General features: G+C 36.1%; 1 protein-coding gene and 1 non-coding gene across 5 annotated transcripts in view; one reads left to right on the top strand and one right to left on the bottom strand.

The window, feature by feature from the left end:
• Positions 1-26,084, bottom strand: part of NEK7 (NIMA related kinase 7) — a 233,458-nt gene that overhangs the window by 170,396 nt on the left and 36,978 nt on the right. The window contains exon 2 of one of the 4 annotated variants that reach the window (XM_069074497.1): positions 9,372-9,466. The exons of the other annotated variants lie outside the window; for them this stretch is intronic. The gene's annotated coding sequence lies outside the window, so the exon portion shown is untranslated. The remainder of the gene's footprint in view (positions 1-9,371; positions 9,467-26,084) is intronic. 4 annotated transcript variants of the gene reach the window in all.
• On the top strand, positions 11,332-11,404 carry TRNAK-UUU (transfer RNA lysine (anticodon UUU)). Its single transcript has one exon. It is a non-coding gene; the product is annotated as a tRNA-Lys (tRNA).

Below are 26,084 nucleotides of genomic sequence, written 5' to 3'. Positions count from 1 at the left end.
TATTTCGGGTCCATATGTCACCAAAGCTACTAAAATTATTCATGTTGAGATAGTCCTTTGAGGTTTACAAAGCACTCTCTTAAGAACAACTAATTCTGTGAGATAGGAAATACAGGGATTTATGTCCACATTATATAGATAAGAAAACAGACTATGAGAGATTATATGAGTTACACTCTCATAAATGATAAATAAAAATCCAGTATCCTTTCCATTATGTCAAACTAGCAACCTTTGTCTTCCAATTAAGTTTGGTCTTCAAAACTCCATTCATTCTTCTGACATACTGCAACTTTCTCTTTGTCAAGGTACCTCAACTTTCTCTTTGAAAGTCTAAGGATCAATGTCTCTTACCTAGAAAAGCCCCAAATACCTATAATTATCACCTCCACTGATGCAATTTAACTTCCAAATTTAAGTTCAAAGTCTTCAATCTCTATTATTGCTTGGCACACATTAAGAATTTTGCAGTTATTAAGTCTAATGACATTTCAATATCACTGGAGAAAGTTTCTATGAAGTAGCAATTATGTGGTTTTTGGTGTAGAGCCATCTAACATGATGTCATGAATATAAATCAACTGATTGACATCATATCTGTATTGGATTCTTTTTAATTAATAACAATCCTCAATTCTAATGTATGGAGGCAAAAAAGTATTAGACATCAAACAATGAGTCACACACTTTAGCTGAAATGTAATGTATGTAACAAAAAAAATAGTGTTATACAAGGCTGGAAGAAGTTGGCAGAATCATAACTATACAACTTCAAGATAACTAAGAAGTACCACCCATCCAACTTCATTTCACAGACAAGGAAACTAAACTCCAGAGACATTAAAAGATGTGAAGATGACACATGTAGAGATGGTAGATAGTATCACGTGGAGAAAGAACACTTGATTGGAAGTCAGGGACTCTCTGCCACTATAATCTTAGTAAAAGTCTATTCTCCTCTATGTTAATTTAGTCACCAAAAAGGGAAGGTGTTGCACTAAAGGACCTCTGAGGACCTTTCTCATTATAAAATAATATGAATTTAGGCATTCAAGAGCTGGTGGAGTTGGAATTTTATCCCAGGTCCTCATCTTCTGACTCCAAATTTCTTTATACATCATGTGCTTTACAAATATCTTATTTGAGAGGTGGCTAGGTGGCGCAGTGAATAGAGCACCCATTCGGGAGTCAGGAGGACCTGAGTTCAAATCCAGCCTCAGACACTTAACACTTACTAGCCATGTAACCTTGGGCAAGTCACTTAACCCCAATTGCCCTACCTTCCCCTCTCCATAAAGGAAAAAAAATCTTATTTGATCTACTGACTGGAACCAGATTGTAGAGGGTCTTGAATGATTAAAATCATGCTTTTTTTTTTTAATATAATGCAAAGGGTCCTCAGAGGACATCTAATCCAGCACTCCCTTTTTTCTTGAATAAGGAGAGAGATCAAAAGACTTTAATAAGATTATATTGGCAGTGGCAAGAGGCAGAATCTCTGACTTCCAATCAAGTGCCTTTTCTCCTTAATATACCAAATCTATCTAATAAAGAAGCTAAATCAAAATAGGTCAATTGAACATAGAAGAATTTCATTACTAAGATATTCCCTCTGCTGAGAGAGATCACCAACAGCCTCCATCTTTTTATCCTTTGCAACATCTCATCCATGACTTCACAAAAGTCTCCCAGAGGATCCACCCAACTTGCTGATGGTTCTAACTTGTAGTTCTTTTATTATTTTCAGGTGCACTAGTATAGCATTTGGGTTGCCTGTTTTCTCTCACTTTCCCTATATAGCTGGTTCATCTCCTTTTTCTTGTCATAGATTTCCATATATTCTATATCACTTCTACTCATCAGTACTGATAAAATGCTATATACCAAAAATGTACCTTTCTATTATCCTCCAAATCACCTGCACTGTTATTCCTTCTAAAATTATGGTACTACAATAATTCATGGGCATATAGAATGACGGGGAGAATGCTGGTTTTTAAAAGATGGGCTTATACAACAGCAAGCAATTTAGGATCATTAAAAGAATTCCACACTTTCTTAAATATGATCCAGCTCAATCTCCTTCTGGTGTTTAGTTCTGGACCCAAGCTATCTGGAGAACCTGCCATAGGTATGCACACATATGGACTAACCTAACAGTTAATCACCCGAGTCCATATCATAAGTTGGATAAAATGCAATTTTGTTCTGTTTCAAAAATAATTACATTTCTGAAGTTCCATCTGAACATGGCAGTTTTCCTATATCTGTTACTGAATGTAATCTGAGCTCTTCAAAATAGGAATCAGAAATTTACAAGGCTAAACAAAGAACTGAAATCCACACTGATAGAAATGGCTAAACAAACTGTCATCTATGTGTGTAATGGAATATTCCTAAACCATAAGAAAATATGAATATTAAGAATTCAAGGGGCAGCCAGGTAGCACAGCGAGTAAGAGCACTGGCCCCAGAGTCCGGATGACCTGGGATTGAATCTGGGCTCAGATACTTAGCACCCACCCAGAAACACCTGGCCGTGTAACCTTGAGCAAGTTACTTAACCCCAATTGCTTCAAAAAAAAAAAAAAAAAGAATTAAAAAAAGGGCAGCTAGGTGGTGGCCCAGGAGTCAGGAGAAACTGAGTTCAAATCTAGCCTCAGACACTTAACACTTACTAGCTATGTGACCTTGGGCAAGATATTTAACCCCAATTGCCCTGCCTTCCCCCCCTCCAAAAAAGGCACCAAAAAAAAAAAGGAATTCAAAACAGCATGAGAAAAATTTTAAGAACTGATGCAGAGTACCACTCAAATAATATACACAATGATGATATAATTTTTTTTAAATTTGAATGTTTGTTCAACTATAATAACTCAGTTTGGCCTCAGCCACAACACAAGAAAATATATCTCTTGCCCTTCTTTGCAGAGAAGAGGGACCGTGGGTACGGATCAATCAATCAAGTATTTACTATGTGCCAGACACTGTGTTATGCACTAAAGATCATTGTTTTGGAACCTGGAGACCAGAGGTTCCAGATTCCTGGGTCAGATGCCATTTATATATTGGTTAGGTTTGGTGATAGTTTATCCCCCACCTCACATTTTTACAATGCGGTGTTATGAGTGATTGACTGCACATTGGAGAGGGGAGAAGGTCACAGTACACTTGGAAATTAAGATAAAATAAAAATGTAACAGGACATTAAAAAAAAAGTAAACAAGATGTAAAAACATAAGATAAAACAGTTTAAAAGAAAAGAAAAATACTAGACAAGATGACATATAAACAACATAAGAAATTATTTTGTGGGAAAATACGGAATGTTTAAAATTTAATCCAATTCTAGCTTAATCCTTTTTTGAAAAGGAGCAGGAGGTGGAGAGGGATATACTTCTTTTTCTATTCTCAAAAAGTACTTATTATTCTTCAGAGTCTTTAGGATTCAATTTTAGTTCTGCCAATTACTATTTAAATACATTTGAAGAGAACTTTTACCTCAGACTAGACCCAGATAACTTTTGCTGGTCATGTAATCAAAATGTGTGAAGGAGAAGAGAGAAAGAAGAGATTGCTATTTTAATATACTAGTCATTAAACAAATAGTAGACACTATCTCAGCTATATGCATATGTATATTCCTAAGAAAACGAAAGGAAACTATGCTAAATCTAAGGTGACTGATACTTGGCAAAATCTGAAATCTCAAGAGCAAAATTAAACATTATTCTTGGCCCTAAAGTAGTCCAGGAAGAATGATATGTTCCTGACCTCACCCTCATGTCTGCATGATTGAGTCAGCCAGTATCTCTCTAACATCTACCTATCCATGATAACATTTCCATATAAGTAAACTGAAAAAATTTAAACAAAAATATTTAATGACACTACTTCTACACCATTATTGAGTTTCTACAGTCAGCTAAATAAATCAATACGACCATCCCTTTAAAAAAAAAAGGAAAGAAAAAAATAGCATCTACCTTTCAAGTATGGAACATCTTAGATGTTAAGTAAAAACTACTAGACAACTAGGTTAGTGATCAAATCTTTACCAATTATCTAAAATGTTATAGGTAACTCTGGCCTAGGGCCAGGAGAAAACATTGCGAAATTATGAAGATTTCTAAAAATGCTATCATTATAGGGATAAAACTGGGAAAATGCTGCAGCTACTATTTGTTCCAAAACACTTGGCAGTCAAACCTTGTTACTTAGGAAGCCTGATGAGGTCAATGCTAGGAACTCTCTTAAGATCTGCAACATCTTTTGCATATCCTACATCAAGTTATATTCATTATGGAAGACAAGAGGAGATGGAAACAATGAAAACTTGTGCATAAACTCCCCTAATATCTTTCTAGGAAAAATGTGTATTTTATTTAAGGACAAGGAATTATATGCTAGGGCAAAGTCTGCATATAAACAAGCAAAATCCCTTTACCAAAGTTTCTGATTACATCCTATGGCATTATTGTTTTTTAAAACTGTCTAATCATAACCACAATTCAAGAATCTGCATGATTATTCTAATTGATGTTACCTGAGAAAAAGCAAATGAGAAACTACTCCTATTTTCCTATCACTTCTTACCCTAGCAGAACATTCCTTGTTCAAACCAGTTTGGGTAAAGAATATATTCCATATACAAAACTAAACACCTCCATACACTTAGGCTGAATCAAGTTTTTCATTTGTTTTGAAAAATAATCCAATGCTATGTAATCATTCCAGACAGAAAATTATTGTAAATAAGGCTTAACATTATTTCATACCATAATGTTTATAATAGAATTGATCAGTTAGATAGTTCATTATCTGACATTCAGTGACACAAAAACTTTGCATCTGGAAGACAGGGTTCAATGTTTTTGCACCCAGTGCATCATATTTTAAGAACCTCCAAAATGAACATCTTTATTTATATACCAAATAATAGACAAATAAAAAAACTTAACATTTATAATTCTAATCACAATTTAAATACACAAATGGCTGAATCTTTTACTAAACTAATAAATGTAAGATCATCAGTAAACTAATATTTGACTATTAGTTCCTTTTTAAAAATGGAGAAAATTCTTTGAGCCAAATAGACCAAACAGACTATTCTGTAAATTAATAATATAATACAAACCTACTTCAGAAACTTTTAAAAAGTCTAAAGACTAAAATCATATTAGCACTTCCTTAATTGATGTCATAGAAACATAGATCATATCACGTAATGGAATGGATGACATGGAATGGAAAGATGAAGTCAGTGAGACCATGGGATTATAGGTTTAGAGCTGGAAAGGACTTTGGAAGCCATCAGGTTCGATCCCCTAATTTTAGAGATGTGGAAACTTAAGTCCAGAGAGGTTTTTTGATTTTGCACAATATCTCACAACTAGTTACTGTCTGAGGCAGAATCTGAACTTCCTGCTTCCAAGTTCGGCAATACATCTACTGAGACATGACACTTGAAGTCACTGAGAAAACAACCTGAAAATAAAATCTGCCACTTATTAGTTGTTATGACATATAAGTATGTCACAACCTTTCTCAAATTCTGTTTCCTCATTTGTTAAATGGGGATAATAATATTTGTAATACCCCACAGTGGGTCATGGTAGAGTTTAAATAAGATTTTATCTACATAACATTTTATATATTGCAACATCTTATATAGATGTTTTTCCCACCAAAATATGTACTCTTCGAAAATTAGAGTTTTTCTTCATTTGAAAAAAAGATTCTTGGGTTTCTGGCTTTTCTCCCTAATTTGACTTTTTCTTCAGTCCAAATCTTAACTGATACCATCACTAATTATCTACACAATTTGGTCAGTTTGAACACAATGGAAATGGAAGCTTTTTACTTGACATAAATAAAATATCAAAATCTGAAACTAAAACCCTCCACCCTCCCACAGTATCACACTAGTTTGCCTCTTCAATTTTTTATCTCCTACTTAAAATGTTTGTCACTAATTCAACTTTATCTGCAGATTTTAGAGTCTATGTCTCAATCAATTCACAAAGGAGAAAATAAAACATCAAGATTGCTAAACATTATGAACTATAACAATTATCCAGTAATATGTAGTATACAAAAATCCTAATCAGTTTAATAGAAAGACATGATTATTTTTTCATGCCCACTTTCTTGAGTTAGTAAAACTTAAATAGATTATTGTCTACAAAGAGTTCATTCCCTGAAAGCAAATGACTATCATTGTTCCACCAATAGAATTAATCCATTTCTTAACAGTGTCCTGCACATAATGAGATAAAGACATGTTAGTATAATTAAAGCAAAAGCACAAGTCTATGTTATTTTAAAATTTTAAATTAACTAAATTCCTTAAATATATGACACTGAATTAATCTGTTAATTTATGATTAGATATCCTTTTGTGAAAGTATTCTTCTATCCAAAAAATATTTAATGTTAAACATGAATTTTTAAGTTACATAGGTTTACTGGTGGGAGAGTCAGTGTTAAGGTGAGAAATGGGGGGGGGGGAAGTAGATAACAGATGGCAAACATTTGCTTTGAACTAAGATTCTTCCTAATAGATTCTTTTTTAGAACTATTCCTATACTTTAGACATGATCTCCTAAACATTTGATCCTTTCTTTTTAAGGAAACATGCTGTGAAAGAAGAATTCTAGTCCAGAATGAAGAGAAATGTCCAACATAATCTAACCTCTTTTTTAAGTTGTTCAAATTGAACTACTGCATGAAAGTAACAAACAAGGTTGAGACTATCAAGACTATTAATCTTATTATGGTTCTTGCTGACACCTGCTGGCTTAGTTTTATCTTTACTAAAGTCAAGATTTATTATGCTTATTAATAACAGGATAGAAAAGGGCTTGGCATATAAGAGAAAAAATCCATAGTATTTACTTCAAACACCTATAACTCAGAAATTAAACAAGAATATTTTAAGAGACTGGTTTACACAAATGATTTCCTTGTTCACTGATTTCCACTGAAAACAATGGTTTTCAGGTAATTTCACTGCATGCTAGACAAGAAAATAAATCTATTTAGCAATGAACACTGTGATTCACTCTAAAAATATTCAAATGACTGCCTTGAGTTATTGCTTTGGCTACTACATACCAGTCTACTAAAACTGTTCTCTCCAAGGTCACCAAAGACCCCCTTTTATAACTAAATATAATCATATTTTCAGGTCTTCATTCAACCTCTCCATAGTATCTATGATGATCATCAGTTCTAATTCCATTATTTTTTAGGCAATTGGGGTTAAGTGACTTGCCCAAGGTCACACAGCTTGTGTCTGTAATGTTAATGGGATATAAGATCTTCCCCACCTACCTCACAGTAGCCCATTAAGGGAAGCTTGCTGAGGGGGGGCTTGCTTGTAGGAAAGCTTTCACACCTTTTGCTAATTTCTAATTAGGCACTGAGTCTAAGGTTGTGATGCCTTCTGGCTTGAGACGTGTATATATACTCTGAGTTGGTATTTTGCTTTGGGGGTTCACTTATGAGAAGGATCTTGTGATTCCTGGTCAAGATTGTGAGTGGCTGTATGTTCAGAGCTCCCTGACTGCTCAGATATAAAGGCACTCTTGATCCAGGTATGTATATAAAGTATATAGTTGATTCAGGGAGTCGAAGCCTTGTCTGTTGGTCTTTATTTCTCTGTATTTTCTCTGAAGTTCAGGATGCTGACTCTTCCCCTGAACTAGTGAATGCAATTTAAAAGATTGTTGACCCCTTAAATAGCTATCTTTCCTAGTAAAGCGGATCTAAAAACCTGTGCTAGCACCCATCCTGGGGATGCCAGTGTGGTTGCCACTATAGTATCTGAGGCTGCATTTAAACTAAGGTCTTTCTTACTCCATGCCTGGTGCTCTATCCACTGCACCACCTAGCTGCCCCAATCAGTCCTAATTCTTGCTATTCTCTTTGCCACTGGCTTCTAGGACAGTGTACACAATGTTCAGGGGCTCCTTGAATTATACATCCTCTACTACCTGGCCCCTCCTCTTTACCTTGGCCCCTGTAGTACATCTCTTGTCCTCCCTCCCCTTCTCACCCCCTTCCCACTATTAAATTAAAAACCTGGAAACAGTGTCAATATCATTTTTACTTCTTTTTTATGCATAACCTGCACTAAATAAATGTTCATTGAATTGAATTTTTAAATTGAACTCCCTTTCTGGGATCTTGAAATTACATTTTTTACTAAGTTGATCAAACTGCTGAAAAAAGAAATTCATTTACAAGCATAAAAAAATATTTATACTATACATGTCCTGAGGGTAAGAATGTTTTTATCTTTATCTCATGGGAGAATAGATATAGAGTAGGAAGGGACTTCAGTGACCAGACCAACCTCTTCATTTTGAAGCCTAAGGAAGTGATTTTGCTTAGGGTCACACTGGTAAGCGTCAGAGTTGGGATTCCCTCCCCACCCCCACCCTACGGGGATTTAATGATTATATGATTAATTGTGATTGTACCAAGATACATTTACTTAAATCTTATCTTTTAATAAGTGCTCCACAATTTACAAGCCAAAAGCGATTTATGGTCTGGCCCATAAGTTATCTGCCTAACTTTACTGGTCTTTCCCTTTCTCTTCTTCTGATATAGAAGAATTTAGTTAATGACAGTACATATCTTTTTAAGGAAGCAGTACTCTATTACAAGTTGGATTATATATTAATTCTCCTTCTTTCTCTCTCTCCTTGCTCCTGCCCTACATGGCCAGACTAAGGGAGGCAGAACAGTCTAGTAGAAAGAAAGAGTGTTAGCTCTGGAGTATGTAGTTAGAGGATCTGGGTGCAAGTCCAACCCTGGTGTTCACTAAATGCATGACCTTGGGCAAATCACTTAATCCCCTTGAGTCTCAGTTTCCTCTTCTATAAAATGAGGGTTGGACTAGATGGTCTTTAAAATCCCTTCAAAATCTTAAAATATGATACCATGATGCTAAGAAAAGTTCAGAGAGGATTCTGGAAGGATGGTAGAATAATACAGGAAATTCCAGGCTTTCCAAATTTCTCCCTTCAACAAGTTAAACCATCACCTCAAAGCGATCTTTGACTGCCAAAAATAATTAAAAGTTAGGGGAAAGCAATCGTCCATCTAAGAGAACTTGGTAGGACCTTAGGAAAGACCTTATCACCCAAGGCAGAGATCTGGCCTGACTGAAGTGCAAACACCTCCAGGCAGACTCCCCTAAATTAATAATCAACAAGCCCTGGAGGCAGATAGGTTTGGGCAGCATCCCCTGCTTCAGGAACTTTCACCTCACAGAGAATATAGGGCTCAGAAAGCTGAGTAGGGAAAGACTGAAGGACATTACATTGTCACAAAATGCCAAGTCCAGTTGTACTAACCAGACATGGTCCCAGGTTGCTCTGTGGAAGGAGAATATCCACATGCTCAGTGAGTGCTGTGGCAGAGGGTCAAGAACCTTGCTGGCTGTGGGTACCTGCAAAGAGAGGAGAGTCTCTGATTTCAGTGCCAGGGCAGAACGGTAAGCTGAAGTTTGCAGCGATCAGCGGGACAGTAGAGATCAGGAATGTTTGCAGAGATATTGTCTGGGGGCTCTAGTTATGTCTCAGGGGCAGAGAGGAGTACGCAAGGTCAGGTCTCCAGACAGTGTTTGGAAAACAACAGTAAGAAAAACTTGAAGCCTGAGGCACAGCATCTCCCACACCTCAGGGACTAGAATCTGACTATAATAATAGGCTGCTAAAAAAAATAATAATAAGGATGATGATTAAGCAAAGGAGAAAAAAAAACAACAATAGATAGTTACTATGAGGATAGAGAAGATCTGGTTTCATACTGGGAAGATAAAAGTTTAAAAAGTCAGTCCTACTTAAAAAAAATTTCAAATGGTTACAAATCCAAAGAGTTCTTAGAAGAGCTTAAAAGGGAATTTAAAAATCAAATAAGAGAGAATGAGGAAAAATTATGGGAAAAAAATAAGAGTAATCCAAGAAAATTATGAAAAGAAAGTCAACCAATTGGGAAAAAAAGATCAAAAAATTTAAGGAAGAAAATAACTCCTTTAAAAACTAGAATTGGGCAAGGGGAAGCTAAAGACATAAGACACTAAGAAATAATGAAACAAAATCAAAAGTAAAAAAAAAAGAATATGTGAAACATTTCATTAGAAAAACAACTGATAATGGGCACAAATCAAGGGAAGACAATATAAGAATTTATAATGTCCAGAATTCCCCTGTCTGGAGAGCCCTGTACCTCCCCCATAACTGTGGGCTGTTCTTTTGAAAACAAAAGGAAGAGGTCAATTATCTCCAGATTGATTAGAGGTAGTAGTTTAATCAATCATTATGAACACTTACAAACAGGGGCAATCTTCGGTCTGGGTCAGTGGCCAGATAGTGTAGTGGATACCCGCTCAGAACCCCCAAAATCTCCATGGTAATTGTAAAAAACAGATAAGGGAAGGAGGATTTAGAGAGTTCATCCCCATTGAATGGTAGATATTTTTGGTTTTCTGTTTATTAATGAGCTTGGGCATTAAGCTAATGTTATATCCAAACATGAGTTTGTGTATTGATCATGTGCTGGTCACAATATTTTTGTTATGATTTTCATAGATCATAATATCTTAAGTTAAGACTCAGTGCATTCTGTATCTAAGCTATGATTTGTTAACAGATCACCATGTTCAGGCTTCTATCTTTCACAGAGTTTAAATTTTTATGACTTTTCACTTATTACTGTATTTTATAACTTTTCCCCAATCAGGACCCCACAGAATTATTGGACTACCTGAAAGTTATAACATAAAATATGATATTACAAGAAACCATTAAGCAAAACTGTCCTGAAATTCAAGAACAAGAGAGTAAAACAGAAGCGGAAAAAAATCCATTTATCACCACCTGAAAGAGAACCTAAGATGAAAACTCACAGGAACATCATAGCGAAGTTTCAAAGCTCCCAGGTTAAGGAGAAAATACCATAAGCAACAAGAAAAAAACAATTTAAATACTCAAACAAAGTTGTAGCAGATTCTACATTAAAAGATCAAAAGGCTTGGAACACTGTATTTCAAAGAATAAAGAAGTTGGATTGGCAACCAAGAATAACTTCCATCAATGCTGAGTATAATCCTGAATGGGGGGAAAAAGATATTCAATGAATTAAAAGATTTTCAGGTATTTGTGACAAAAAAGAAAAAGGAAAATCTGACATATAAGATACCATTCATAAGGGTAGAGTGCCTGTGTAGTGCTAGAACCTTATTCTCATTGGAACTGGGTTACAGACAGAATAATATATACATCTAGAAGGGTTAAAAAGTATTCTAAATTGTGGGCCCAGATAGCTCAGTCGGTAGAGCATCAGACTTTTAATCTGAGGGTCCAGGGTTCATGTCCCTGTTTGGGCAAACTGCCACAACTTCCTTGAGGAGGCCAGGTAGCACAGTGAGTAAGAGCACCGGCTCCAGTGTCGGGATGACCTGGGGATCGAATCCAGGCTCAGACACTTAGCACCTACCCAGAAACACCTGGCCGTGTAACCTTGAGCAAGTTACTTAACCCCAATTGCTTTAAAAAAATAAGTCTTCTAAATTTATAGAAAAAAAAAATAGGACAGTGAGGGGACAGGATAATGGAGGGACTTTTAGAATAGGGTATATAGATCAAAAAGTAGGAGGGAAGGGTGAGAAGATAAATGAGGAATTCATAGAAGGGTGGGTAGATTAAGGAATAGGAGGATAAGGGAAGAGATAAAGAGGGAGACTATATTATCATAAAAGGTACCATAAAAAATTAAGCAATATCAGTATTAAACCTATATGCACCAAATGCTATAGCATCTAATTTTTTAAAGGAAATGTTTAATGAATTATAGGTGGAAACAGATAATAATTCTATATTAGTATGGGCCTTTAACCTTCCCCTCTCAGAATTAGATAAATATAACCAAAAAAAAAAAAATTAGAAACAAGTTAAAAAGAAGGAAGTGAACCAAATCTTAGATTAGCTGGATATGATGGATATATGGACAGAATTGAGTGGGAAGAGAAAGAAATATACCTTTTTTTTAGAGGTACATAGTATCTTTGTAAAAGCTGAACATAAATTCGGACATAAAACCTTTAAAGCTGTGAGAAAAATTTTACAGACAGTTTCGCAGATAAAGGTCACACATATCTCAAATACATAAAGAACTTGATCAAATGTATAATATGACATTCCTCGACTGATAAATGGTCAAAGGCTATATGAACAGTTTTTTGATAAAGAAACCAAAACTACAGAAATATGAAAAAAATGCTCTAAATCACTATTAATTAGAAAAATATTACCTTGTACCTATGAGACTGGCTAAAATGATAGAAGGGTGGGAAGCAACAAATGTTGGAGGGGATGTGGAAAAATTAGGACATTAATTCACTATTGGAGGAACTGTGAACTGATCCAACAATTCTGGAGAGCAACCTGGAATTATGCCCAAAGAGTTATAAAACTCCCTATATCCTTTGACCGAGAAATACCACTATTAGGTCTGTTTCCCAAGTTGATTAGGGAAAAAGGAAAAGAACTTATATGTTCTAAAATATCTACAACAACTCTCTTTATGGTGGCAAAAAAAAAAAAAAAACTGGAACTTAAGGGGATGCCTGTCAATTGGGGAATGGCTAAACAAGTTGTGGTATATGACTGTGGTGGAATACTACTGTATTACAAGAAATGATGAGCTGGTTGGTTTTAGAAAAACATGGAAAGACTTGCATGAAATAATGAAGAGTTAAATGAGTAGAACCAAGAAAATTCTGTACACAGTAACAGCAATATTGTTCTAAAAACAAATTTGAATGATTAAGTCATTTTCAGTATTATAAATACTACAAAATTATATATAAGGGGTGGGTAGGTGGCGTAGTGAGTAAGAGAGGCGGCCCTGGAGTCGGGGCCTCAGATACTTAACACACACACACACACACACACACACACACACACACACACACACACACACACAAACTGGCTGTGTAACTTGGGCAAGTTACTTATCCCCAATTGCTTTTAAAATATATATATATAAAACATAAATTATACAACTATGAAGAAAGATCCTACTCACATCCAAAGAAAGAACAGATGTTAAAGAATGTATTATTTTACACACACAGGATAACAGGTCCATACCTAAACATACATACACACACACACACACACACACACACACACACACACACTTGCCTGATGGTAGTCTTCTCTGGGGTAGGCATAGGAGAGAGAGAAAAAATAAAAATAAAAAGTACACAGCAGAAAACAAAAGAAAACTTAGAAGAAAGCACAGAAAAGCAGGGTAGCTTTGAAAACAAAGCAAACAATAACATAGTTTTCAAAAGAAAAAAAGTAAATGGAGTGAAATGGAAATTCATGGTTTTATATTGTATCCTCTTTTCATTTGTGCTGTGTAGACAGAAATGTTCCTTCTTTTGTATTTTTGTATTTAAGTTCAAAATAGATAAAAATTTTAAAAAGAAAAGAAAAATAGAGGTTACTTTTCTCCTGTAACTTTAAGGTCCTTAGTTCTTTCAAAAAATTCTCACCTGACAAGAATTTCAAAACCTTTCATTATCTTGGTTGTTCCTCTAGCTTACTGAAATAATTTCTTCCTAAAATGTCGTGCCAGAAGAGAAAACAGTAAAGCAGATGTGATTTGACTAAGGCACAATACAGTGATATTATATCCCCACTATTCAATACTCTGCCTCTCTTAATACAACCTAGAAATACACAAATTTTCTTGACTGCCTTATCAAAAAGCTTACTCACTTAAAGTTAATGGTTTACTAAATCTCCCATATCTTTTTCAGTGGTACAACTTTCTAGACACATCTGCTAGATGTCTCTGAGTACTGGGCCTAGAAGATCTAAATCTAGCCTCAGACATTAACTAACTATATGACCAGGGCAAATCATTTAATCTTTGCCTGCTTCAGTTTCCACATTTGTAAAATGGGGACAATAATACACTTATCTCATAGGATTACTGAAAGGATCATATGAAAGCACATCCGTAAAGTGCCTAGCACAGTGCCTGACCACAGTACATTCTTAATAAAAGCTTGTTCAAAGAGGCAAAAAAAAAAAGTTTCTATAGAGGACGGGAAGAGGTGGAATGTGAGGTGTAGTTAGAGAACCTTACTCTCATGAGAATTGGCTCCAAGAGAGAATAATATACACACTCAATTGGGTATAGAAATCTATCTTACCCTGCAGGAAGTAGGAGAGGAAGGAGATAAAAAAAAAAAAGAGGTGGGGATAGGAAGGAGGGCAGATTGCGGGAGCGAGTAGTCAGAAGTAAAACACTTTTGTGGAGGAACAGAGTGAAAGGTGAGAAGAATAGAATAAATGGGGGTGGGGTTGGGGGAGTTAAGAAGATGGAGTTAACAATAGTAACTGAAGCAGGTTTCTCTGATAAAGGCCTCATTTCTCAAACATACAGAAAACAAAGTTCCATTTATAAAAATGAGAGCCATTCCCCAACTGCTAAATGATTAAAAGATATGATTAGTTTTCAGATAGCCATATGAAAAAATACTCTAACTCACTACTGATTAGAGAAATGCAAATTAAAACAATTCTGAGGTACTACTTCGTACCTATTAGACTAGCTAATAGGACAGAAAAGGTAAATCACAAACATTGAAGGGGATGTGGGGAAAATGCACTGTTGGAGTTGTGAACAAATCCAACCATCGTGGAGAGCAATTTGGAACTATGCCCAAAGGGATATAAAATCATGCATACCCTTTGAGCTAGCAATACCACTATTAAGTTTGTATCCCAAAAGACGTTTTTAAAAAAAAAGGACCTATATATACAAAAATTTTATAGCAGCTCTTCTCTAGAATTAGAAATTGAGGGGATGCCTATCAATTGGGGAACAGTTGAACTGTGGTATGTGATTATGATGGAATACTTTTGTACTATGGGAAATGATGATAGAATGCTCTCAGAGAAACAGGGAAAGACATATATGAGCTAATGCAAAGTGAAATGTATTGTGTACAAAGTAACAGCAATATTGTAGGATGATCAGTTGTGAATGACTTAGATATTCTCAGTAATACAATGATCCAAGATAGTTCCGAAGGGACTTATAATGAAAAATGCTATTCGTCTCTAGACAAAGAAGTGATAATGAAGTATACTTTTTTTTTTAACTTTATTTTTCTTGCAGTTTGGGGAGGTTTTTTGTCTTTTTTTTTTTTTTTACACAACATGACTTTTAGGGAACTGTTTTGCAGAACTAAGCATGTATAACCTACACAAAAAGGAAAATAAAATACTAAAGTTTTAAAAATAAATAAATAAAAGCTTATTTACCCTCACTTTCCTTCCCTACCTTAAATTTGTGAAACTGTTTTCACCCAAGTATAAGGCCTTAACATTTGTCCCTTTACCATTTCAGTTTTTTACCATAATTACCATTACCAGTTTTAAGAAATTAAATGAAAGACATTCACTGATTTGTTTTCTGCAATTGATAATTAATCAGTGATTACCCTCTGGTCACATCCTTATTCCAAATGTATATGAGAGGCAATGGGGAACAAAAGCTGGCCTCCAAGGAAGATATGGGTTCAAGTTCTTCCTCTTATACATAATGGCTTTGTGACTTAGACATATCACTTAATTGTTCAGTGTCCCCCAGACAAGGTCATAAATTAAAAAGGTCTCTAAGCTCATAAATTACAAAGTAGTTGCCAATTTTCATTAGAAGCAGGAAGTTCCTCACAGGGAGTTCTCTATAACCAATGAAATTACATATTCAATCAATTTAAAATTTAAATTTTTTACCAGTCCCTAGCAGAATATATTGACTACTGGAGACCGAGACTACATCTTGTTTAATCATTCAATGTTGCCCAACACCTGGCACAGTCCCTTATACAGAGTAAATGTTTTGCTGAATCAAATGAATAAATCAATGAATTAAAAGGAATATCTTACTGCACTCAAAGTATCAAGACGTTTCCTTAGTAAAGAAGAAATGTGAAAGGCTCCTTTTGCAGTTACCCTGATAAAAGTTTGCAATAAAGAGTCAGACACTTTCAAATGATTTCCCCAAAAGATAGCCTTACATTTGTCTGGCTCTAAATTGCAACACATTCCACTAAAATACAAAATGTAAAATTAATCTTTAAAAAAATCTGTACTAAAACCTATTGCTTATATTAATTCTCTATCACTTAATTAGTAAAGACTATGAAGAGGCCAAAATATACATTTGTAATATTCATGGGAAAAAGAGAACTAACAATCTGAGGCTGGCTCATCTGATGAGTAATTTTCTTTATAACAGTACCATCTGGCAACAATAGTAAAATTATAATAATTACTAGGATGCTATCACAAGTTTGATAAAGGACTATCTAGAAATTGTCAAAATAAAGTCATTAGATAAACAGACGAATTCTTTCATTCATAAACAAAAGAATACTCCTGATTAAGAATCAAAGCCTTCCTCAAATATAGAATTAGGAGCCTAAGAGAGCATTCAGATCCAACCCCCCAATTAGGAAATTTACGTTCATTAAATTAATTGACCTATTCAAAGTCACAAAGGTTTTATTAGACAGCAGAGCTGGGACACTAAGACAGATTCTTTGACTAAACGTTTTTTCCTAAGACTTTTTGAATTATGACATATAAAAGTAGTACCAATTATTGATATGAATAATATTGCTTATTTACTATGACTTCAGTGATAACATGAAATGTACATACACTAATTATCAGGTGCCATAAAATCCACTTGGATTCCTATAGACCAAACCAAACATAGTAACCTCTTCCAGAAATCTTTAAGTCCAAAAACCATTATCACTCTCTTATCACTAAAATCTCTAGTAATTTTCTCATCTCTAGATGGCAACAATTCAGTTGTTGGGCTCTGTTTTGAAGGTAATAGTTTGTGTAACATTTGGGAGGTTCAAGGGTTTTGAAATGTTATCTGGCTCTGAAAATTTGGGAAGAAGCTCCTCCCCCCCCCCCCCCATCCCTAAGAATGTAGCTAAAGTATGTATCATTTTAGCAAAATCACTAGCCTTTCAGAGAAACATACCCACAGGACAACCAAAGAATGCAACTTTGGCCCATTAAAGAAAGTCTGCCACAATCCACTTTAAAACTGAATTTCAGTACTTTGTCACAAATTCAGTGATGAAACCACACTTAACCACTATTCGAAACAAAAAGGCAAGCTAGCAACTTTGTTTCCAAAATCAATGTCTGAAAATATTATTAAAAAGTGCTCTCCTCTCTTTCCTTAGGATCACAGACTAAGAGACAGAAGGGATTTGAAAGATCTAATCTGAACCCCTCATTTTATTGATAAGCAAAATGAGACCCAGAAAGGTTCACGCCCGTGTCACACATGCAGTGAGTCCCAGAGGTGGGACGGGAACCCAGATCCTCGGACTTGAGAATTCAGGATCACCATTCTTTCTACTAGATCTGGCCAGGGGAAGGAGAGCAGGTACAGAAATTGAGGAATTAAACTTTTAAAGAAGTATAAAAGAAATTTTTTTCAAGCTCTTTTAAATAGTAAGATATTTCATAGCTTAGCCTTCTAAATCTGTCAAAATCTCAAGTTTGCCTTTTCAATATACTACCTTACATTGCTATAGAGCTTTAATTTTTCAAAGAACTTTCACAGCCATTATATTCTTTGATCTCCTAGACAACCTGTGGAGGTAGGCATTAATACCCTCATTTAGCAGGGCCTTAAGGCAATTCTCTAAAGCTTTCAATTGGCAGAACAGTTGTTCATATGCATGGGTGGAAGGAATTTCCTCACTTACCAGATGAAATCACAAATCCAAACAAAAACAAATTAATTATAAAAACTGTCCCTGTTAATTGGGTAGAACACAGGTGAGAACATAACCATTCTACAACTATCTTTCTTTTTGAATGAATTATCAAAATTTCCTTTGCTAGTTTTTGAGAAATTTGTTAAGTCTTTGGTGAGAAAGTAGTAAGATCTGGTTAGAAGCCTCCTCTTTCCATCACAGAGGCAGGGTACAGCACTGACACTGGACTCATCAGCAGGAGACCGTGCCAGCTGACACTTTACTAGATGTTCAATCGTGGGAAAATCATTTAATTTCCACAGCCTCATTTTCTTTTTCAATAAAAATAGTTATACTACTTACCTTAGGACATGGTTGGGGGGTAAGGAGCTTTGCACATATTAAAGCACTATATAAATGAGTTTTATTATTTCAACAGACTTGCACTGGTGGGGGGAGGAAAAGATAAGCTTATAGACTTTACTCAAATTAAAGAAATTTATAAAGGACTGCCCTGAATTTTCAACTTTTCAAAGCATTTTTACTTGATAAATTTATTTCTCCTTTTTTTCCCCAGGTTATCATAGCTTGAAATTATTTTACTATGTGATAAATGCAGTGCCTTTTTCCCAAGGTAAAGAAAAAGTGTCAGAATTTGGCATTATTCTTTTTCCCCCATCCACTTGTTATTCTAAAAGCTCTTGAAATACCTGTCTAAAAAGGTGATTATACTTTATACTAGTATGCACACTGGGGGGAAAATACCTAGTTTAATTAAACTGTGGTTTCTACAAAAAAGGGAATTATCAATATCTTGAAATAGAGAAAGTCAGAGCAATGACTGAATGATAATTCAGGACAGATACACAAGCTACAAGGATATTTTCATTCCCCTGGCTTCTTGATGGTAGATATTACTTTGTAGATTCCATAGAAGTTGCTTAAGTCCTCTTCTGTTCAAAATATGGGTAGACTGTTGGCAGGCAAATAAATTCCTGAATACCGTAAAATGTCAATTAGTATAAAGGAAAAAACACTACCTTTTAGTATAAAAGTACCTAAACAAGTTCAAATTCTGTGAGACCTTGGGTAGGTCACATATTCTGAATCTCAGTTTAATAATCTATCAATTGAAAGGGTTGGATAAAATGGTCTCTGAAGTCCTTTCTACTTCTAAATCATAACCTTATGATAGACAGATATAGCTAATGAAATCTTAGACAATAGGACACATTTCTACAGACTCCTTCCACCTATAAAACAGAACTCTTTTAAAATAGTTAAGTTCTTCCTGCAGATTCTTGAGTTTGCCACTTCCTAGGACACTGGACCTTTTCTAGTCTTTTTTATTCTACATGGCTACTACCTTTCTTGTCCTCTGCAACCCAGTCATACTTGCTTTCTTGCTGTTCTGAGCACACAACACTTTATTTCCCATCTCCCTGCCTTGGCAATGGCTACCTCAACATGCCTAAAATATACTTTCTCCTCAACTGAACCTCTTGGATTTCCTTCAAGATTCAGCTAAAGCACCCCCTTCTCCATGAAGTCTTTCCTGACTCCCACATACATATACACACATTTCCAGTATACTCCCTACCAAAAGTACTTTGTGTTTGTTTTGCATATATCACATACACACACACATTCATTCTTGTTTTTGTCTCTACTACCTACCTACTAAGCATAATACCTTGCAAAGTAGGAATTTAAAAAGTGTTAATAGAATTGAAAATTAATTTTAAAACTCATTGATAAATGTCTACTTATTAATGCTCCTACCATATGGGAGCACACCAGATATTAAATGTGAAAGAATAAAATAAACACATAGCTAGCTTATCCCTGAGAATAAGGAGGCAAGTTAGCAAAGACCTATGGGATGATTTTTCATAATTTTTAAAGTGAGAAAAAGGAACTGATGAGAACAACAATTCTTTATAACACAGAGTGTTTGCAATGGCACTATGGAAATATTTCTGGTGAGTGTGTGGTAAAAAGAGTAAAACCTTGCTTCTGGTGAAGGAATCTAATTGGTTTGGGGAGGAAAAGGAGAAGAGTGAGAGGCTTAACTTTGAAAGGAATAAACCACCTTTGGGCTAAATGTAGTAGAGGACATTCTCTGTTCATAACTCCAAAAATGCTCTAACAAGTATTTTGCATGACTGCATAATTTCTTTTGGTGGCCAAGCAATTAAACTGATTAGTGGGCCAGAATCAGCAGTGTAGACTCAGGCAAGAATCAGTTCAGATGGAAGGATACAAGTGTTTGACAAATTTGGTTGCTTTTCGGGAAACCATGAGACTTTTCCTCAAGCTTAAATGATAGGGAATATGACAACATTCTAGAAAGTGATTACTGGTTGTCTGGGAATGGAGTAGAAAGGAGGAAATATAATTCAGAAGAAGAAAATAATAATAATAGGTATTGCCAAAAGTAAAGAAAAGGAATACTGCAGAATAAAGTCAATCTTAAGTACATCCTTTCTCTGAAGCATCGACTTTCAACCCAAAAGGGAGAGTTTGGGGATGGTGTTTGAGATCAGGGGCAGCAGTAGGAAAATTCAATAAAGAAATTTTAGCAGAGGAATTGTAAGAGTCAGCAAGAGAGAGCAAACAAATGCAACTGAGGAGAACGATTTCTACAACATGCTAATGTTCCTGTAAGGTATAAAAGACTTTTGCTAAATTAAATGTCTTGTCCATATAATCTCATAAGAATTAACAGCCATGAAAACTAAACTCTGGTTGATCTGATAATGCAGTATAAATCTGTAAACATGAACAATGTTCATAGAAATTTCATATATATTATTTCTAGGGAAAATTCTGATATCATTTACATTCTCTCATATCTATATTCTTACTATATAGAATACCAGTATTCCACACAATTCTCCATGACTAAGAGTTAATATCTGCTGAAGCAAAAAAAGCCCTTTCCCAGCTCTCTCTCTGCATGTTCTTTCCCTATCCACACAGCCTTACACTTCTCCACAATCACTTATAGTCCTACATCCCCCATTTCTACTATGCCTTTATTCTTCACAAATCTTCCTTTCACACTGAATTCTTTTACTTCACACTTATTCTACTGTCCTATGCTAACAGAAGTCTGGCTCTCCTCAAATAAAACTATCCATAGCCTCCCTCTCCGGTATTAGTCGTTTTTTCTCCTCTTACTCTTCTCAACATACCAAGTCAGAAGGCTTTCTCCTTGCTCTTCATTCTCACTTCCAGTTGTCGTCTTTCTGACTCCATCACTCAGGAATTTTAAAGTCCTCCTCTGAGAACAAATTCAACCATCTTTAACCAATGCATAATAATCATCTACTACATCCAGATCAATCTCATTCTTTCTCCTTGTTAAATCTTCCTCTCTACTACTTATGGACTTCAATATAAGAATATACATACATTAGTGTGCATGTATGTATGTGTGTGTGTGCATGCACAAGCTCAAGTGCACTGATGTCCCTTCAAACATTTCATCAACCTCTTAAAATGCCATAACATGGCACAGGAGATAGCTGGTCCTGCAATGAGGAAGACCTAAGTTCAAATCTCACCTCAGACACTTATTAGCTATGTGAACCTGGACAAGTCACTTAACTATCAGTTTCCTTAGCTGTAAAATGAAAATAAAAATAAAAGCTACCTCCCAGAGTTGTAGTGAGGATATAATGAGATAATATTTGTAAAGTGTTTAGCAGTGTCTGTCATATAGTAGAAGCTTAATAAATGCTTGTTTCCTTCCTTTTTTTTCTTCCTCCCTTCTGTTCTTCTTTTCTTCTTCGCTGAAGTACAATACCTATTAAGATACACCTCACCTACAATTCTTCTGGCTCTATGATAAAGAACTCAGAAATTCCTCCCTCCTATCACAAAGTCCCATCATTCAGTTTCTCTCACTATTTAATTTCTCCTAAATCTATTCTCAATCATCACCATAACCTCTAAGCATCCCTGCTTAACACTCACTAGCTGTGTGTCCTTCACTTAACCCCAACTGCCCTGCCTTCCCCTCTCCAAAAAGCAAAAAACACTAAACTAAAAAGATCTAAACTGACTTTTGAAGGAAGCCAGGAAGCATAGGCAAGAAGGGAGAACATTTCAAGCATTGAAATAATCAGTGAAAAGGCCTGGAGTTGGGAGAAATAATGTCATGTGATAGGAAAGGGAGGGGAGATAGTGTCACTAAACCATAAATTACACTGCAGGAATAAAGTGTAAAAGCACAGGATAGGTAGGAAGACAACAGGTAGGGAAGAATTCTATAAAAGTTAGAGGTTTTTTCTCAGTACTCATTCTACATGATCTATTTGCAGTTTTTGACACTGTTAAATTCATGGATACACTTTCCTCCTTGGCATCTAGGCAGCTAGGTGGTACAGTAGATAGAGTGCTGGGCCTAGAATGAGGAAGACCTGAGTTCAAATCTGTCTTTAGACACTTACCAGCTGTGTGACTCTGAAAAAGTCACAACTTTTGTCTGCCTCAGTTTCCTCAACTGCAAAATGGAAATAATAATAGCACATACCTCCCAGGGTTGTTTTGAGGATTAAATGAAATACATTTGTAAAGTGCTTAACACAGTGCCTACCACACAGTAAACATTTAATAAATGCCTGGTTCCTTTCTTCTTTAGGTCTCTCCTAACATTGATTTCTGCGTTTTCATCTCTGATCATTTTTCCCCCCAAAGGTCTTTATGAAAAAGGATTTACAAATCATAAAGGGCTATATAAATGCCAGCTATCATCATCATCATCATCATCATCTGTTCTAGGGCCACTAACTGTGATTATCCCTAAACATCTGTCTTGATGCAACCAGCTCATTTGACACCAAAAGCTTCTGGAAGGTCTATCTACTTTATCCTTTACAGGGAATCTTTGAACTTTTCTTTTTTTAATTCATTCCCTTCCTCCCTTGTCACCCACCCTTACTGGAAAGATCAGCAATTCGGTATAGGTTGTACATGTGTAGCTATACAAAACATTTCCATAGTGGATATATTGTAAAAGACTGATTATATTTCCCTCCCTCCTATCCCACCTCCCACTTGTTCTATTCTCTACTTTGATCCTGTCCCTTTTCAAAAGTAGGTGCTTCCAACTTCTCTCCCCCCCAGCCTGCCCTCCCTTCCATCATTCACCCCTACTCTCCTGTAGGGTGAGACACTCTATTTAGTGTGTATGTCATTCCCTCCCTAAGCCAAATTCAATGAGAATAAGGTTGACCCATTCCTTTTTGCCTTCCTGTTCCTCCCCTCCATTGTAACCATTTTCCTTTGCCTCTTCTATATGAGATAGTTTAGCCCATTTTGTCTCACCCCATCTCCTCTCATTATATTCCTCTCTCACCTCTCAATTTCACCTTTTAAATATCATTCCTTCCTACTCAACTGGTCCTGTGACCTCTGAATATGTATACCTGTACACATATATACACACACTCACATATGTATTCATACACCCATATACCCTCCTATATAGACATATATGTATGTATATATAAATATATACACATATACATTTCTATTCCCTTCAACTATTCTCATACTGAGAAAAGTTTCATCAGTTACAATTATTGTTTTTCCATGTAGGAACGTAAATAGTACAACTTTGATAAGTTCCTTATGATTTCTTTTCTCTGTTTACCTTCTCATGCTTCTCTTGCTTCTTGTATCTTAATGTCAAATTTTCTATTCAACTCTGGTTTTTTCATCAAGAATGCTTGAAAGTCCTTTATTCCACTGAATGACCATATTTTCCCCTGGAACATGATACTCAGTTTTGCTGGGTAGGTGATTCTTGGTTTTAATCCTAGCTCCTTTGACCTCCAGAATATCATATTCCAAGCCCTTCAATCCCTCGGGGTAGAAGCTGCCAGATCCTCCTGATTGGGCTTCCACAATATTCAAATTGTTTCTTCCTGGTTGCTTGTAATATTTTCTCCTTGATCTGGGAATTCCGGAACCTGGTTATAATATTGCTAGGAGTTTTCTTTTGGGGATCTTTTTTCAGGAGGTGATCGGTGGATTCTTTCAACCTCTATTTTGCCCTCTGGTTCTAAATCATCAGGGCAATTTTCCTTGAGAATTTCTTGAAGGATGATTTCTAGGTTGTTGTTTTTTTTTGATCATGGCTTTCAGGTAGTCCAATAATTTTTAAATTATCTCTCCTGGATCTATTTTCCAGGTTAATGATTTTCCCAATGAGATATTTCACATTGCCTTCTATTTTTTCATTTGTTTGGATCTGTTTAATAGTATCTTGATTTCTCATAAAGTCACTAGCTTCCATTTGCTCCAATCTAATTCTGAAGGAATTATTCTCTTCAGTGAGCTTTTGAAATTCTTTTTCCATCTGACAAATTCAGCTTTTTAAGGCATTCTTCTCCTCATTGCCTTTTTGAGCCTCTTTTGCCACTTGAGTTAGTCTATTTTTTAAGGTATTATTTTCTTCAGTCAAGTTGCTGACTCTCATTTCATAATTTTCTTGCATGGTTCTCATTTCTCTTCTCAATCTTTCTTCCACTTCTCTTATTTGCTTTTCAAAATCTTTCTTAAGGTCCTCTATGGCCTGTAACCAGCTTATATTTTTCTTGGAAGCTTTTGGTACAGGAATTCTGACTTCACTGCCTTCCTCCTGTTCCATGCTTTGATACTTTTTGTCCCCAAAATAGGAATGTAAAGTTGGGTTGCTCTGTTTGCTTTGCTTCCTTTGCCTGCTCATGTTGCCACTCAATTACTCGACTTTTGGGCTTTTTGCCACAGTAGGACTCTGCTACCAGACAGGGGAGTTTCATACCAAATGCTAGGGTTTTTGCAACTGCTGGAGCTATTAGTTGGGTGCCCTATCTGAAGCCTCCACACACTCTGGCAAGCTGGTTGCATACCCCAGGACCTCCATCCTAGACCACAATCTAGATCCAAGTAGGTGAGAGCAAGGGAAATTACCCCTCAGACCATTTGCTTGGTCCCCCTACAATCTGCAGGCCAGGAGCTAAAGCTGCCACTTGGCTGCAGTCCAAGATCTTGGTGATCTGAAGTCCCTCCAGCTGGGGGCAGGTTGTGGCCACCCTGAGGCTAAAACCTCTGGCTTCTGCGGGGCTGGGCTCTGCTCCCAGCATTCTGAGCTGGCCAATTCCTGCCAGCCTGTTGGGCTGTCCTCAGCGTTAGGTTAGCTTTTCTGTGTCATTTTGTGGGTTATGTAGCTCCAAAGTTTCTTCAGAGTCACCTTTTACATAAATTGGAGGAGGTGGGAGCTGGAGCCCCGTGGAAGTCCTGTTTCTACTCTGCCATCTTGACTCTGCCACACCCGTCACACTGAACTTTACATTTCATCTCTATCACCACAGAGATGATCACTTTTGGTGAGCATACTAAACCATCCTGCTTCAGTTGATGTTTATGGTCAGGTCATTAACCAGGGCTGTTTATGTTCAATCATTCAAAGAACTTGAATGATTTTTGATGTTATGTACTAGAGATACTTTTGGGAGGAAAAAAGCCCCAAGTAGATAAATACATCCAAGATAATCTGAGGTAGAAAAGAACAACAAGAACAAGAGAGATCAAGAAAGTTTACTGTAGAAGAAGGAAATGTCAAGCCACTCCACAATCTTTGTCAAGAAAATCTCCTAGACAGTAGGAGATGCTATGATCCATGAGGTCACAAAGAGAAGGATACAACTGAACAAAGTGCCAGGCACTGTGTTAAGCAAGGAAAACACAAAAAAAGGGAAAAGTTAGTGTTTTCTCTCACACTCTCCTGGGGAAGTGTTGCAGCAAGCACCCCAGTGTCCCCAGGGTGCCTGCTCACACAGGTTCTTCTGCTTTGTTAAAGGAAAGCAACTCAAAATGGGTTAACAAGCTTACTTTAATCAGTCAGACATATATCGTTTACCTTGTTCAGGAGAAAAGGTCAGCACCCTGAACCTCAAAGTATACAGGCATAATTATCAAGACAGAAACAAACTGTCCAACCATTACATCCATACCCAGTCAACATCTGGGTTTCCACATTCTGGGTTTTTCAAAGCCAGTGGACTCTCAACAATGGCTTCCCAGAATTCAGATCAAATCACAGAATACTTCTCAAAGTGAGTCCCAAAACAAAGCTACACATCAGGGCTTATATAGCCTTCTCCTGGCTCAGAGAATGTAACAACCTTATTGACTCACTGGCCAATCAAGGAGTATCTACTGAAAAACAAGCCTCCCACCCCAGGCTTCAGGTGCACAT

This window comes from Petaurus breviceps, unplaced genomic scaffold (genome assembly GCF_028583685.1).
Source record: "Petaurus breviceps papuanus isolate PSGF00001 unplaced genomic scaffold, PetGlider_PUasm1.0 90895, whole genome shotgun sequence".
Lineage (NCBI taxonomy): Eukaryota > Metazoa > Chordata > Mammalia > Diprotodontia > Petauridae > Petaurus > Petaurus breviceps.
Note: the sequence above shows the minus strand (reverse complement) of the source record. Positions and strands in the feature narration are given on the sequence as shown.